The following is a 13,177-nucleotide window of genomic DNA, read 5'->3' as shown; positions in this document are numbered from 1 at the left end:
GGTTTCTATTTTCCTTTTATGCTTTCCTTTCTTTTTTTTTTCATGTGCTTTCAATAAAGTTGCTGCTTGATGGTGAAAAAGGCCAAGTCACTAAGATTTTAAGTAAAAAGTAGGAGTGACTGGGACCTTCATTCCTGCTTTAGTCTCCCGGTCTAGCCATTTTGCCATGAGGCAAAGCCCGGGGTCACAACGAAGAGAAAGAGAGGGAGTAGAAATGTGGAAGGACTTGAGAAAGGGAGAGAAACTGAGAGAGGAGAAGGGAGGGGCAGTGGCTTTGAGGAGGGAACATTCAGGAAGGCAGGGAGGGAAGGCAGGAGGGGAAGAGAAGGAGGGGAGAAAGCAGGGGGGGAGGAGGGGAACGGAGAGAAGAAAAAATATCCCTGGGTCGCTGCAGTCTTTCCTGGGATGAATTCCAGAAATAGCGCTGGAGTGTGTTTCCCCCACAAACGCCCAAGACCCCGTGCCCCCCACCCCTCCCTAGCCATGAACCCCCATCCCCTCAAGCTCCAAGCAGGTCCTTGGGGGTTTTCTTTGATCACAAAAACGAGCAGCAAACCCCCAGCCAGCCCTGACCTGACTCACTCCCTCTCCCTTGCTTGTCCCCTGTCCAAAGCCTCTCTTGGCTCATGTGTGGCCGTCCTCGGTTTCTCTGAGCCCTGCAGCTGTTTCAACTCAGCTCCCTCCCCCCAAACCCACCCCAGGCTTGTGCTTGCACTGGGGAGGGGCTGGAGTTGGGCTTCCTCTCTAGGCAGCCATACCCCCAAGAGGAGATGGAAAACAAAATCCATGGATAAATAGTGTGGTTCACAGGCCTTTCAGACATCCTGCCTGGAGCAGAGTCGGGCCCTGGAAAAGTTCATGGGAAATCCTGGCACTCAAACGCTTATTCAGCAACCACAAGCTGTATCTTAGGTCTGAATCCCCAAAACAAAGACGTACGTTTTTATTTTTTCTTTTTCTTTTTCTTTTTTTAATTTAAATCCCAGTTAGTTAACGTATAGTGTAGGGGAGCCTGGGTGGTTCAATTGGTTATGTGCCAGACTTCAGCTCAGGTCATGATGTCACAGGATGTGGGTTCGAGCCCCGCGTCGGGCTGTGTACTGACAGCTGGAAGCCTGGAGCCTGCTTTGGATTCTGTCTTCCTCTCTCTCTACCTCTCCCCCAATCACACGCTCTCTCTCTCAAAAATAAATAAACATTAAAAAAAAAAACCATATAGTGTAGTAATGATTTCAGGAATAGAATTTAGTGATTCGTCACTTACATATAATGCCCAGTGCTCATCCCAAGAAGTGCCCTCCCTAATGCCCATCACCCATTTAGCCCATCCCCCCACCCAACACCCCTCCAACAGCCCTCAGTTCGTTCTCTGTATCTGAGTCTCTTATGGTTTGTCTCCCTCTCGTTTTTATCTTATTTTTCCTTCCCTTCCCCTATGTTCATCTGTTGTGTTTCTTAAATTCCACATATGAGTGAAAGCATATGGTATTTGTCCTTCTCTGACTTAAAATAACTTAGCATAATATACTCTAGCATCATCCACATTGTCGCAGATGGCAAGATTTCATTCTTTTTCATCGCCGAGTAATATTCCATAGTATATATACACCACACCTTCTTTATCCATTCATCCATCGATGGACATTTGGGCTCTTTCCATACTTTGGCTACTGTTGATCATGCTGCTATAAACATGGGGGGTGCATGTGCCCCTTTGAAACAGCATTTTTGTATCTTTGGACGATGTAAGTTTCTCTTCAGATGCTCTCCTCTTCCCAGCCGGCACACCATCTCCAAATACAGGAGCCTCCAAACACAACTCTGAAACAGATCTTGAGATTGAAAGCACATTCTCAAAGCTTATGCAGTCCAAACACAGTCCACTGCCCCCAGAAAGTTACCGGCACTGGTCCCACCCACGCCCCAGCCTCCCCTCTCAGAGCTGCCAACGACCAAGACCTGGGCCACCCAGTGCAGCTAGGACCATGCCGGTCCCCAAGCACCTGCAGGGTGGACGCAACTGGAGAGCTGAATTTTTCAAGTTTATCTAACTTTGATAAACTTGAATGTTAACACTGAACAGTGAAACAGGTTTCTGTAAGACTTTATTGTTTTGCAGAACTACCATATTCGCTTCCTATCACTGCCATGAGAAATTACCAGAAATGTTATAGCTTAAAAATGATACAGATGTTTTCTCTCCCAGTTCTGGAGATCAGAAGGCCGCATGGGTCTCAGCAGACTACTACCAGGGTGTCCACAGGCCGTGTTCCTCCCTGGAGGCTCTAGAGGAGGGACCCCTTTCCTTGCCTTTCCAGCTTCTAGAGACCACCCACATTCTTGGTTCTATCTCCATCTTCAAAGGCGGCAGTGATGGATCTCTCTGACAGTTCCTCCATGTCCTGACTCCCTCTGACCACTAACCACAAATGATTTTCTCCTTTTAGGGACCATTTTCACTTCATTGGGCCCACCCTGATAATCTGGGACAATCTGCTCATTTCGGGAGCCTTCGGCACATCTGTTACCTTCATTCCCTTTTGCCGTGTGAGGTGATATATTCGCAGGCTACAGGGACTAGGATAGGGACATCTTTGGGGGCCATTATTCTGGCGACCCCAGTACAGTCCTCATTAACCTTTCCATCCCATGAGATGCTATTGTCACACTGTGCAGATGCTGGGCAAGTGCCCTATTTCGAATATTCCACATAAACACATGATGGTGTCAAAGGATGATTCAGTTGGGGTGATTAGTTTTCTACACACTAATACGCGTGTATATGTAACCCCGTACTGTCTTTATTTAAATATCTTATACAGATAGCACTAATTACCATGACAAGTAAGCGCTTCACTTGAAATTCTTATTTTTTTTTAATTTTTTTTCAACGTTTATTTATTTTTGGGACAGAGAGAGACAGAGCATGAATGGGGGAGGGGCAGAGAGAGAGGGAGACACAGAATCGGAAACAGGCTCCAGGCTCCGAGCCATCAGCCCAGAGCCGGACGCGGGGCTCGAACTCACGGACCGCGAGATCATGACCTGGCTGAAGTCGGACGCTTAACCGACTGTGCCACCCAGGCGCCCCTGAAATTCTTATTTTAATTTTAATATAATTAAGTTATTTTTCTAGTTAAAAAAGATAAGTATGAATAGATTTTTAGGTTTAAAATGGAGGAATCCCACCCATGGAGAATCAAGTAGACGCAGAGAGAAATAAAGAAAATCTGAGACGTCACAAATTTCATGATGAATGGTAATTGGCAGGGGAAAAAAGCTTTTTATTTCTTGGCTGAAATTATAAAATGAACAATAATAACAGGCACTTTTAGCAAATATGTAATGAATTTGAAAAGAAACTTCCTCCCGGGGCACCTGGGGGGCTCAGTCAGTTGAATGTCTGACTACGGCTCAGGTCGTGATCTCGCAGTTTGTGGGTTTGAGCCCCGCGTCGGGCTCTGTGCTGATGGCTCAGAGCCTGGAACCTGCTTGGGATTCTATGTCTCCCTCTCTCTCTGCCCCTCCCCTGCTCACGCTCTGTCTCTCTCTCTCTCAGAGATGAATAAACATTAAATTGTTTTTTTTAAAAAAAAAAGGAAAGAAAAAGAAAAGAAACTTCCTCCCAACAGTGAGAAAAAAAAAAAAAAAAACCAACAAAAGTCAACAAGAATCCAAAAGAAATAAATTTCTAAATAAAAAAAATTTAATGAACCTGAACAGGATCTGAGCCTGCAACCTTGGCCCTCTACAAAAGGACATGAAATCCTGGCACAGAAAAAGGAAACCATTTTTGGGTGGAGAAATTCTTTTTTAATTATTATGCCAGTTAAAAATTTTTTGTTAGAAAGGAGGAAAACATTTGAAAAGATATTTTGTGCAGAGGATAAGATCTTCAATTAAACCAGCAAACAGTTGACTATAGAATTCAAAACCTTTCTAAAAATATCAAAGATTAGAAGTCTCAGTTAATGCAATCAGGACAAGAAAAGGAAACAAAAGGTATAGGGGTTGGGAAGGAAAAAATAAAACTGTCTTTGTTCACAGATGCTGTGATTGTCTATGTGGAAAGTCTGAAGGAGTCGATTAAAAAAAAAACCAAAAAAAAAAACCAACTGGAACTAATAGCAATCATATCAAGGTTGTTGGATACAGGTTAATATGCAAAGCTCAGTCCCTTTACTATATACACCAACAATGAACAAGTGGAATTTGAAATTAAAAACACAATACCACTTACATTAGCACCCCCCAAAATGAAATACTTGGGTATAAATTTCACAGAAAATGAGGAAAGCTGCAAAACCCTGATAAACAACACCAAAGAACTAAATAAACAGAGAAATGCTCCATGTGGATGGAGGGGAGGAAGACTCAATATTGTCACAGTGTGAGTTCTTCTCCGGGGCTCCTGGCTGGCTTAGCCCATTAAGCGTCTGACTTCGGCTCAGGTCATGATCTCATGGCTTGTGAGTTCGAGCCCCACTTTGGGCTCTGTGCTGACAGCTCAGAGCCCGGAGCCTACTTCAGATTCTGTCTCCCTCTCTCTCTGCCCCTTCCCTGCTCATGCTCATGCTCATGCTCATGCTCTGTCTCCGTCTTTGTCTCTCTCTCTGTCTCAAAGATAAATAAACATTTAAAGAATTAAAAAAAAAAAAAAAAAGATGTGAGTTCTTCTCAACTTGATTCCAAGACTTACTATAAGGCTGCAATAATCAAGACGGTGTGATACAGATGAATAAACAAACAGATCAGTGGAACAAAACAGAGAGCCCAGAAATTCACCCTCATAACTCCAGTCAACTGATCTCTGACAAAATAGCAAAAGGAATCCTATGGATCAAAGACAAGCTTTCTCAACAAATGGTGTTGGAACATTCACATGCCAAAAAAAATAAAAATAAAAAGAACCTAGGCATGGACCTTATACCCATCACAAAAATTAACTCAAAATGAATCATTGACCTAAGTGCAAAGTGCAAAACTGTAAAACCCCAGGAAGCTAACACAGGAGAACACCTAGATGACCTTGGGTTTGGCGAGGACTTTGTAGATTACCAAAGCACCCTCCGTGACAGAAATAACCAATCAGCTAGACTTCATTAAGAAGTTACATCAATTAGGGATGTCTGGGTGGCTCAGTCAGTTAGGCGTCCAACTTCAGCTCAGGTCATGGCCTCACAGTTTGTGAGTTCGAGCCCCGCGTCGGCTCTGTGCTGACAGCTCGGAGCCTGAAGCCTGCTTTGGGTTCTGTGTCTCCCTCTCCCTCTGCCCCTCCCCCACTCACACTCTGTCTCTCTCTCTCAAAAAAAAAAAAAAATACACATTAAAAAAAAGAAGAAGTTACATCAATTGTGGGACGCCTGGGTGACTCAGTCGGTTAAGCGTCCGACTTCGGCTCAGGTCATGATCTCATGGTTCGTGGGTTTGAGCCCCGCGTCTGGCTCTGTGCTGACATCACAGAGCCTGGAGCCTGTTTCAGATTCTGTGTCTCCTTCTCTCTCTCTCTCTGCCCCTCCCTTGCTTGCTCTGTGTGTGTGTGTGTGTCTCTCTCAAAAATAAATAAACATTAAAATAATAATAATAAAAAGAAGTTACATCAGTTGTAACAAATGTACTACTCTGGTGGAGGATATTGAAAATGGAGAAAACTGGGGAGGTGGGGGGCAAGAGGTATATATGGGAAATCTCTGTACCTTTGCCTCAATTTTTCTGTGAATTTAAAACTGCTCTAAAAAATTATCTTAGTTTTAAAAACATAGAACTCTTGGCATAGATACTTTTGCATTTTCTACATCTGTCAAAAAAGAATTTCAGCTAGAAATAAAAAAAATGGTTTCTATGACGACAGATGATGCGTCAACTTTGTTAGATCAAAAATTCAGATTTCCTGGAATTTTAAAACCTGAGACTGATGTTTCCCTTAACATTCTGTTCCCCTCTGTGATACACATAAAATACTTGTGTTCTGTTTTTCTGAAGAAGACTCTGTAAAGCGTCAGGGATTTAAGAGTTACGGACATTTAGTATTTGCTTGCAAACTCTGCGAATCCTCGTCAGCTTCTAGAATTGAAAAGAAGGGGAAGATGATAAATTCAATGGTCTTGTGTTCTTTGCCTATTTGTCAAGTCATGAGTGTTGCAAAGACTTGCTATAGTGTTGGCTCCAATTCAAGACTTCTTTGAAATAAAAGATATACTTGCCAAATATTCAATAATCGAAGACCAAAAAAAAAAAAAATGGTGACTCGATTTCAAATTTCCTCATTGTTATCACACAACATGAGAAAGAGCTAAACTTTAAGCTCCAAAAAAAGCAAAGCTTATTAGTGACCTCGCTAGACAGGTACAAGAATTTATGCTGAAATTCAAACCTTTCATAATACAAATCAATAATAATGACTCTCATATTTCTCCAGTATGAATCAATCAACACGAAGCAGATTTTAATTGCAACTGACAACGTAATGTAAATTGGCTGCAAAAACTATAAGAAAAATTTGAAGAGCTCTTTGTTGATAATGATAAGTTTAAAACTGCTTTTCCATTTATGGAATGCTTCTACTGCATTCAGTGTTGATAACCCTGAGTTAGCACAAGAGCTGGTAAATTTACTTACCTTGAATAGTTTTAAAACTCATACGTTTTTGCTCCAAAGTTAAATCACTTTTTAAAAAGGTTGTCCAGTTTTGTCAATGGAAATGCAAATATTAAAGGAAAATGACTTGTTATGCACAATTGGAAAGCTTTTCAGCATGTTTGGAATAATTTAGATATAGGAATCTAGTTTTCTCAAGGGTAAGCTTTACAAAATCCCAATACTGATCAACTATTTTTGATAAAAACATAGTGGCCGGGGCGCCTGGGTGGCTCAGTCGGTTAAGCATCCGACTTCAGCTCAGGTCACGATCTCGCGGTCCGTGAGTTCGAGCCCCACGTCGGGCTCTGGGCTGATGGCTCAGAGCCTGGAGCCTGTTTCCGATTCTGTGTCTCCCTCTCTCTCTGCCCCTCCCCCATTCATGCTCTGTCTCTCTCTGTCTCAAAAATAAATACACATTTAAAAAAAATTTAAAAAAACACAACATAGTGGCTAACTTGGAATGTGCTATATAAGTATAAAATACACACACTAGATTTCAAAGATTTAAAACAAAACATGGGGCGCCTGCGTGGCTCAGTCAGTTAAGCGTCCAACTTCGGCTCAGGTCACGATCTCGCGGTCTGTGAGTTCGAGCCCCACGTCGGGCTCTGTGCTGACTGCTCAGAGCCTGGAGCCTGTTTCAGATTCTGTGTCTCCCTCTCTCTCTGCCCCTCCCCCGTTCATGCTCTGCCTCTCTCTGTCTCAAAAATAAATAAATGTTAAAAAAAATTAAAAAAAAAAACAAAACAAAAAGAATGCAGAATATCTCATCAAAAATTTCTGTATTTTTACACTCTGAAGTGATACATTTTGGATATACGTAGAACGTATTTTAAAAATTAATTTCATCTATTTCTACTTTTTTAGCGTGTTTTTAATTTTTCACTAGAAAACTTAAAATTATGCATTGGGCTCACATTATATTCCTACCGAAGGGTGCAGAATTAGGCTTTCTTTCCAGAGAGGCTGAAGGTTAAGGAGTAACCCACCTCTGGCTCCCTGTTTCAAAACATGGGTCCAAGTCCATTTGAATAAGGTTGCAAAATGGTAGCCAAATCCAGTCAGCAGATTTGATTTGGTCCATCTTGGGTGTTAAAAAAAAAAAAAAATGCATTAGTTGCCAACTCAGAAAAATTGAAAACTTACACACAAACATTCAATTGTTGGACTTCTTTGAAAAACCAGATCCTGCCAATTGGGGCCCATATTTCCAACTGGTGATACCTGGGCCAAAACTCAGTGCCAGGTGGTTCTGTTTGTGAGCCAGTTTACCAGAGTGGGGTGTCCAGAGTTTGCCAGCCTCATAAAATAAATTAAGAAGATTTTGCTCTTTTTCAATGGTCGATAAAGTTTAAATGGAATTACCTCTTCTTTGAAGATTAGCTTGAGCCCGTATAAAATCAAATTCAGTTAAAGTATTTTTCATGATCGGGGCATCGGGGCGGCTCAGTCGGTTGAGCGTCCAACTTCAGCTTAGGTCATGATCTCAGGGTTCATGAGTTCAAGCCCTGCATCTGGTTCACTGCTGTCAAGGCAGAGCCTGCTTTGGATCCTCTGTCTGTCTGTCTGTCTCTCTCTGTCTCTTTCTCTGCCCCTCCCCTGCTCATGCTCTCTCCCTCAAAAATAAACATTTTTAAACAATGAAGTATTTTTTAGGATAGGTCTTTGATACTTGTTTTTAAAAAGTTGTTTAATGTTTACTACTCATTTTTCAGAGAGACAGAGCATGAGGGGGGTGGGGGCGCAGAGAGAGAGGGAGACACAGAATCTGAAGTGGGCTCCAGGCTCTGAGCTGTCAGCACAGAGCCCTACTCGGGGCTCGAACTCATGAACCTCAGGACCTGAGCCAAAGGTCATGACTTAACCGACTGAGCCACCCAGGCACCTCAATTTTTGATACACTTTAAAATTTTTCTGTGGTTGTTCTGTGTAGGGATTTCTTTCAAGTCTTCTTGTGACAATTTTACATATTTATATTACTTAAGAAAGGCATTTATTATTTCACTGAATTTTAAAATATTCCTCTTGGGGTGCCCGGGTGGCTCAGTCAGTGAAGCATCCGACTTCAGCTCAGGTCATGATCTTGCGGTTCGAGAGTTCAAGCCCTGCATCAGGCTCTGTGCTGTCAGCTCAGAACCTGGGGCCTCTTTGGATTCTGTGTCTCCCTCTCTCTCTGCCCCTCCCCCACTTATACTCTGTCTCTCTGTTGTTCAAAAATAAATAAAACATTAAACAATTTTTTTAATAAATAAAATATTTTATAATTTTTAAAATCTTGTTTATATCTGGAATCATATATCCTTTCTTTGTTGCAAATATTCTTTTTACTGTTTTTATAACACAAGTTTATGAGATGGTGGTCTATTTTATTAATCTTTTGAAATAAGCAACTATTCATCAGCTTTCTTCCTTTTCTTAATTTCTGTTTTAATCCCTAAGACCTTTCTGTTTCCTGGCTTATTTATATTGTTTCTTTTCTATATTATTTGTTAAATTACCAGTTTAATCACATCCACTCTTTTTTTTTTTAATAATAAAAGTATTTTAGGCTATGGATTTTCCTCTGAATATAGCTTTGGCTACACCCAAGTTGTTGGTACAATATATGAGTAGTTAGAAGAGCTAATATTCAAGGTTTTACTTCCTCTTTGATCTAAACATTATTTAGAAGAGTCCACTTTAAAATTTCCCTGTGAAATTACCTATCAACTAGAGAAAAGCTCGTTAAATGGTAGCTAATTCACACAAAGAAATACTGCATAGAATTCAACAGCGAGCCTGAGATACACAACAGTAAGTATCAATGCCACCAACGTCATGTGGAACAAAAGAAGCCAGGTGCAGCAGATTAGCTGCTACATGATTCCATTTGTGGAAGATTCAAGGACAGACAAACTCATCTCGATAGCAAGAGTCAGAAGTGTGGTTGCCTGTGGGGAGGGGACACTGACCAGGAAGCAGTGCGGGGAAATCTTTAGGAGGTCCTGGGTGATTTTACATGTGTGAAAATTTATCAAGGTGTATATTTAATGTTCATGCCCTTTAAGGTATATAACATACACTTTAATTTTTTTTGAGAGAGAGAAAGAGAGCACACAAGCAGAGAGAGAGGGGAGAGGGGCAGAGAGAGAGAGGGAGAGAGAGAGTCCCAAGCAGGATCCATGCTCAGCACAGAGCCCAACACGGGGCTCAATCCCAAGACCCTGGGATCATGACCTGAGCTGAAGTCAAGAGTCAGATGCTCAACTGACTGAGCCACCCAGGCGCCCCAATACTTTAATTTTCTAAGGGGAGGTGGAATCTAGTTTACTTACAAATATCATAAAACATAACTGGCAGAGAATGTGTCCCGTAAGTTATCTCCTTTCTGGAATTTGTTAGCATTTTCTTCTTGGCCAAAGTCATGGTCTCCACTGATTCTTCTTCAGTATCTTTCTCCCCTACCTCCTTCCCACCCCAAGCCTAATTTTGCTCCAGGATCCCTCTCCCCAGGCAGCCCATAAGGAAGCTGATTCCATGCAGCTCTAGATGTGGGTCATGAGTGATCTTGGCCAATCATGATGATTCTATCCATCTTGCCAGGTTCCAGGGATAGGCCAATCTGTTCATTCTCTTGGCAAAATCTTTTAGATTCTAGGGCAGGCGTGTGAAAACAGGTAGCCCAAATCTGACCAAAGAGAAGGACTTTTATTCCATGGATGGAAGAGAAGTTCCTCCCTCTTTCCCAGTGGATGGGAGCAAAGAGGTGTCTGCCTCGGTTGCTAATCCTCTCCACAGCCTTAGGCATTGTCAAGGACAGCAGAGTAAAGACAGGCAGAAGACCTTGGTCTCCTTGGCACCCACACTTCCCAGACCTCCTGCACGTGGGTTCACACGTTTCCCCTCGCTCTGACCCTGCGTGAGTCAAGGTTTCCACTCACCGGGTGCCCACCAGGAAGCCAAGGCCATTACTACATGTTGAGGATACTCAACGGGCAGAGGAGAAGAATGGGGTCGTTCCTTTGGACAAAGTTGTATTCATAATTAATAAATCAAGTTAACTGTGTTGCTGAAATTCTTTATCTGCTTATTGGTCCACATGATCGATGGAATTCTGAAAGGGGAGTATTGGAGTCCGTCATGACCATGGTCCCAACTCTGTCAAGATCTCGTGTTAGCGCCTGGACTCGGAGAAATGTTTGGTAGGTTAAGACCCATGCCTGTATGTCTTCCTGGTGGATTGTAGATTTTATCACTATAAAACGTTTCTCTTTTTCCTGTTTGCTGCCTTTGGCTTTCAGTTCTGCCCAATCCGATCTTAAGCATTTCCTTTCCAATTTGGTTTTCCCCTCGCGACGCCTAGTGTATCCTTGTTCATGTCTTCATTGTTCACCTCTCCGGGTCATTTCATTTGGACTCTCTTGGTAACAGTTTGGCTTTTGCGTTTTTAATCAAATCTGAGAGTCTTTGTAAATCCACCTGTTTGGTAACCTACATTTGCCATCTCATTTCATTGTATGCTTACCACGTGTTTTCTTTTCTTGAATTTTACTGAATTAGTTTTCCTTGTTTTCCCAATTTTCCTCTTAGACTTTGATTACTGTTTCTCTGTAAAGGTTTTACCAAACATATTTAAGCCTATATTTCTCTGTCAGTATCAGAATTTTTAAGATATTTATTTCTTACCACCTGCACCCCCAAGGCGGGCCCCCACGCAACTTCCTTGAGCAAATGATTTACAAAAGCTACCTCCCCTCCAAACTGGTACCTCCTACCCTTCCTCCCTGACCTCTCTCCTCCATAAACTGTAGGGCCACCTGGCCTGCTCTAGATTGGTTATGTCATCTACCGTCCTTCCACACCAGCTCCGTGAGAGCAGGAATATTTCTCTTTTTTCAGTCTGTTATATCCCAAGGGCCTGGCATAGTTCCTGGTACACAGTAGGTGCTCTATAAATATCTGTTACATGAAGGAATACATGCCTTTATATCTCTCGCTTCCCAGGCTAGAAGTGACTTGGGATTTCAGTCCCAAGATATTGACAATTTTTTTCTTGTTCACGTGATTTACCTGCAGAACACATCATGAGATAAATACCAATATTACGTCCCGTGTTGTCGGTGAGAAAATGTAAATACAACGAGGTTAAGTAATTTCAGGGAGACACGGCTTAGTAACCGCCAAGCCGAGACTTGAAGTCAGATTTGCACAGTGTGAAAGTCTGCCTTCTTAACCACACTGCTGGCACGCGCGCGTGCACACACATGCATGTGCACACGCACATTCTCATGCACGCACGCACATGCGTGCGCACACACATGCGCACGCGCGCACCCCCCACGTGGTAAATGCTTTCTTTGGGTCACTTCGCAGCTCGGATGGAAAAAGTTCAGGGTGAGACCCCACCGGCCATCCTGATTAGTGTCACCCCCTCCTCAGGGTCCAGCTCCAGTGCCTCCTTTCCTGGGACACTTCTCCAGGTCCCATCATTCAAGATAAAGCTGAACGTTTTACCTTTTCTGTGTTGCCTTTTTCAACCTCTGTCCCCCATTATAGCTGTGTGAACATCCCTTGGGTCCCCAACCAAACTCTGCTCCCCCCACCCCCACCAAGAGGCCCCATCTGATGTCCCTGCCTGGCCCACTGCATCTAGGACAGTCTCCCGCCACAGTGATGAACTGAATTGTTGAAGTTGGCGCAAGTGACCTTGGCCCATCCAGACCGAGATCTGCCTCCACCAGACAGCCTTCCTGGACTACTTTGAGCTGCACCCCAACTCTTCTCTCGCTCTCTCTGGCCTTTAAGGGCTGTGAGAGTTAATTCTAAGAATTCTGGTGCTTTCTTGTTCTGGGACAGAAGAGAAGCCAGCCAAATGAAAGAGGCTGACTGCAAAGGCCCTAGGGGAGAAGGCAACACATACCTGGGAGCATCATCTCTCAGGTGCTGCCCCCTCGTGGCCTGATCCCAGAACTCCAACCAGGCCACCAGATCTAAAGCACGATTATTTACTTACTCTCTGATTTTAATCCTAGCTGGCCGGCCCAATGTTGCTCGGGAAAATCATTACACTTTGTTAAACTTTTTAAAAATCCCGACTCTTTTTCACCCCAGAGCTCACTACTTAGAGTTGCCTGTGTATGATGCAACTCGATGAAAGCCAACATCTATATTTTGCAGCAACTGCTCCTGTGACCTCACTTTTGGGGCCCATATTTGACAGCTCTGTTTGTTTTCAGCAGACACAAACAACGAGCGGGGCAGGCATATTCCCTGTGCCCACAAGCACTCGTTAGTGGGGGAGACAGACACAGAATCCGTGACCACTGTCTGGCACAGAAGGCCAGCGATCACATTACTGGCCCCAAGTCCTGGTGTCCGTGACCTGCACTCGGTGCTCTCTCCCCTCAGTTGCAAGAACTCTGAGTGTGACCAGATTTCTCTGGGAGGAGAGGCCACCGTTGACTTGTTCAGAGGCTGGATTTGAGAAACCAACCCTCTGCATCCTCCCTCTGCCTCTCGCTCTCATTGGACGTTGGGCAAGTTATTCTGAAATGCCTGT

This window comes from Acinonyx jubatus, chromosome A3 (assembly GCF_027475565.1).
Source record: "Acinonyx jubatus isolate Ajub_Pintada_27869175 chromosome A3, VMU_Ajub_asm_v1.0, whole genome shotgun sequence".
NCBI lineage: Eukaryota > Metazoa > Chordata > Mammalia > Carnivora > Felidae > Acinonyx > Acinonyx jubatus.
Note: the sequence above shows the minus strand (reverse complement) of the source record.